We start from the raw sequence: 4,242 nt of genomic DNA, 5'->3' as shown, positions 1-4,242 counted from the left end.
CGGCGAGCGGGGGCTTCGAGGGGCATCCTGAGCCGGCCCAGGGCACCGTCTGGTCGGCCAGCCTCCTGGGACAGGTCTTTCTTTCGAGATGAGGATGTACTCGATGCTTGGTTGGAAGGTCGATCTGTTCTGTTGACCAGTTGGAGAAAGAGTGGGTTCGCTCTGCAGTTTTCTTTCCTCTGCCCCAGGGTCCCTGTGGGGGCGTGCTGGCCTCGCTGCTCTGGGACCAGGAGTGGCAGCAGCCCCTGAGGCGGGGGGTGTAGACGATAAGTTTGTTTGTTTGTTTAGGAGACGTGTGTCCTCGGGTTTAGCGTAGAAGCCGCTGAAGATGGGGAAGCATGTGTAATTTTGTCTTTGGCTTCCCTTTCCTGGGTGATCTGCTTTGCCCAGACTGTACTCAAGTCTTGTCTGTTTTAGATAAAGTCGAGTGGTGCTGGGAAGGTGTGTTCTGGCTTCTCTAGACTAAAGCATGTGTGGATAAGGGAAACTTCACGTTTAGCCTCCAAGTAACATACTGGAATTCGAAGTTCCAGAGCTAAAACTCTGCAGCAGTGTCTTTGGAGACCCGTAGGGGTGACTAACAGGGCTCTGTTAGAGAATCGTGCTGAACAGTTTTATTGGAAAGGTACAGTCCGTCATGAAACTTATGTGGAGTACCCGGTAACTAGCCCAGACTTAGATGCAATTCAGATCAAACGACCTGTATATATGTGAAATGTGGTTAAAAAAAAAAATCTATGGGTCAGAAAGTCCGTGAGTTTGGCTGACAATTATTCTGGTTAGATAGCTACTTTATGATAGAGGCCTGTAAGTGAAGTCTGATGTGGCAGGCAGTGGAGCTCATAGTAATCCTGTAATTTTAGGTAAACAGACAAATTTAAGTATGCCAAAACAAAGAATTTTGTCTTTTTCTTTTGGTTTTAGAATCAGATAGATTAGGGAAAATGTACTTAATCCTTGAATATTGCAATCATTTTTTAAAAAACAAACAAACAATGGAATCCTGCATAGCAAATATTTAAGTCTTTGGAGAGCTTACGTTGTTCTTTGTTGTTGCTGTTATCATTAAAACCAAAATACCTGATTGACTGTTACAGCTATCAAAACTGATCAGTTCAGCAGATATTTGGGGGGAGCCAAACTCCCCCCAAACAAACAAGAACCCCCCCAACATAAGCAAACTTTTTTCTCCTCACTTTTGTAAGACAAATGACAAATTAAGCAGATTTCAATAACTTATTTTTTTAAGCAGTTTTTCTAATTTCTAAGTAAACATAATAATCAGTCAACAAGTATTTGATTAGCTGCTAGGTGTCAGCACTGGAGGTACAATGATTCCAGCTCTCATGTAACCTACTAGCACATGGAGCGAGAGGACAACAACTAAATACATAAAACAATTGAGATGCTGATAAGGAAGAAATAAAAGCATACTTGGGATTTAGCTCACTTTTTAAATAACCCCTGAATGATAATATAATTGATGTCTGTTGTGATAACCAGAAACCAAGCAAGATAATGATCTACCTTCTGAATTATTAAAGAAAAGATTACATTATGATCAGTAGAGTTTGGGTATTAAATATATATTGACTCTGAGGATTAGCACCTGTTGTTGTGTAAGCATAAGAAAGTCTAAGAACACACATCAAACTTATCAGTGTTTGGAGGATTTTTCAAGAGAAATTGCAAAGACATAAGACAGCTTATTAACTTTTTAATATTATTTGAATCTATTTCAATGAGCAGACATTAAGTGTAAATTAGAGAAGTGTAAAAATTAAAAATTTTGATCACTGGGCAAATTTTTGAAAAGCACAGTATTTATCAGACTTTTGTCAGTGTTGCCACGTCTACTTGTGTGTATTAGTGAAGGAAAAAAATATATTTTAAGGATCTAAAAATTATAGGGGTGGGGAGCATGACAAAATAAGAAAAAGACTGAAACTTAAGTAAAATGTTAAAACATGTTAAAGATGTTGGAAATTTAATTATATAAAGATAAGTTAATCTTAGACCTTTCTTTTTTCAAATTTAATTGTGTCCTAAGTTTGACAAAGGAAGTTTTTAGACTCTCTGCAGAAGAATAGGGTGTGTTTTAATGGCAGAGGAGGAAGCGTTCTTGTTTTGTGAAACATGCAAATCTAATGGATACGTTTTTCTTCTGAGGCATATGAAACATAAAGATAGTTCTATAGTTCATTATTACAATGCTGAAAATTACAATGGCAGAGTGTCTTTTGGATAATCATTCAGCATTCTAGAATCATAAATATGATATACTAAATCACTTTCTAGAAAGGAAATAATAAGATATGAATTCCCATCTTCAGTGTGCAACTAACCATATGACCATAGGTAATTCCTTAGTCTCTCAGCACCTCCATTTCTGTATATATACAATTAAAGCAAGAGAAATCTCTATAAATAATCTATATAAATTCCAAGGGGTTTATTGCATTGGTTTTTATGTTGCAGATCTGCAGTATTATATGCACAAAAAGAGATAGATGCCATAAGAGTAGATAGTACTCAGGATACAGCTAGTTCATATAATTTTTACAAGTCATACCTAATTTTAGAAGCCTCTTCTTTTTTAAGATTTATGAGAAATACTTAATTCCAGAATATACATTTATGAGGGTAAACGATTTCCTTTTGATAACTTAGCTTTATCTGTTAAAGCGTTGTTGGTTTTATTTCTGGTCCCTGATTCTATACTAGAATATCTATATGAAAATCTAATGTCCTTATTTAACTCTGATTGTAGAATGAGGTCTCTAGTGGTTGACCCCCTTTAATCCATACTTTACACTAATGCCAAGGTGATTTTTCTAAAATGCAAATCTGTCCAGTGCTTCTTTCTTAAAACCTATACTCCTTCCTTCCTACAGTGTTTAGTCCAAACTATGTATTGTTACAAGGCCCTTCATCATCTGACTCATCTCTTGCCATTCCCCCACCATAAACTTAAAGCTCTAACTGTATTAATAAAATCAGTTCGCTGAAAGAGCCATACTGCTTCCTGACTTAGAGCCTTTTCATATATTCTCCCCATTGCTTAGAATGCGGTTCCTTTTCCTAACGTGTAGACAAAGACTATTGATTTTTACAACCAAGCTCTATCAGCTTTTTAAGTCTTCAGTGTCCCTTTTCCTCCTTCTTCCCTTCCCACTCGGTTATTCACTCTTTATGTCTTGTTCATTCTCTGATGTTACTTAGTTTGCTATAACTATTTATTCTGTCTCCTCCTGGATTCAAAGGCAAGTTTGTATTTGTATTAGTACTTTTTCAATCTCTATTGCTCATTTTACACTGTTGGTTCTCATTACATGTTTGAACTCTCAATGCCAAGATTAATACTATATAATAAAAGCCTAATATGCTAAGTGTCCGGTTGACTGGTCGGCTGTTCAACCAATCACAGTGTGATATGCTAAGGCCGCTCAACCGCCGCTATGACATGCACTAACTACCAGGGGGCAGACAGTCGACCGATCCACCAGTCACTATGACGTGCACTGACCACCAGGGGACAGATGCTCCGACTGGTAGGTTAGCTTGCTGCTGGGGTCCGGCCGATTGGGACTGAGCAAGAGGGGCCGAACACGCCCTGGAGCCCTTCCGCAGTCCCTTCTCAGCTGGCCAACCTCCCACGTGCCTCCCCAGACCCAATCATGCACTGGTGGGGTCCCTTGGCCTGGCCTGAGCCCTCTTGCAATCTGGGACCCCTCAGGGGATGTCAGAGAGCTGGTTTCAGCTTGATCCTGCAAGCCAGGCCAAGGGACCCCACTGGCTTATGAATGTGTGCACCGGGCTTCTAGTGTCTTCATAATATCTAAGATGAATTAAGCTGAAATCTCAGTGTTGTCCTATTTTTCTAAAACTTGGGGCTTTCTAAATTATCTTACTTTCTTGCCTCACTGGCCTCAAATTGACATTCGATTCTTATTAAGATGTGAGACTACTGCAACTATAGGAGTTAAGGGTTACTCTGTTAAACTTGCAGGAAAGTCCGAATTTTGAGGTATCCTTATATCTAAAATTGCTAAGAGAATTATGAACTAGTTTGGGTATTTCAGATCTTGGATATCAGTGATTTGGCAGATATTTTACCTTGGCTGTTTTCTTATATTGGAAACTAGAGGCCCGGTGCACAAAAATTTGTGCACTGGGGGGGAGGGGGGTCCCTCAGCCCGGCCTGTGCCCTCTCGCAGTCTGGGACCCCTTGGGAGATAACGA

The sequence above is a fragment of the Myotis davidii genome, unplaced genomic scaffold, assembly GCF_000327345.1.
Source record: "Myotis davidii unplaced genomic scaffold, ASM32734v1 scaffold673, whole genome shotgun sequence".
Lineage (NCBI taxonomy): Eukaryota > Metazoa > Chordata > Mammalia > Chiroptera > Vespertilionidae > Myotis > Myotis davidii.
The sequence above is the reverse complement of the archived record's forward strand: the minus strand, read 5'-3'. Positions refer to the sequence as shown.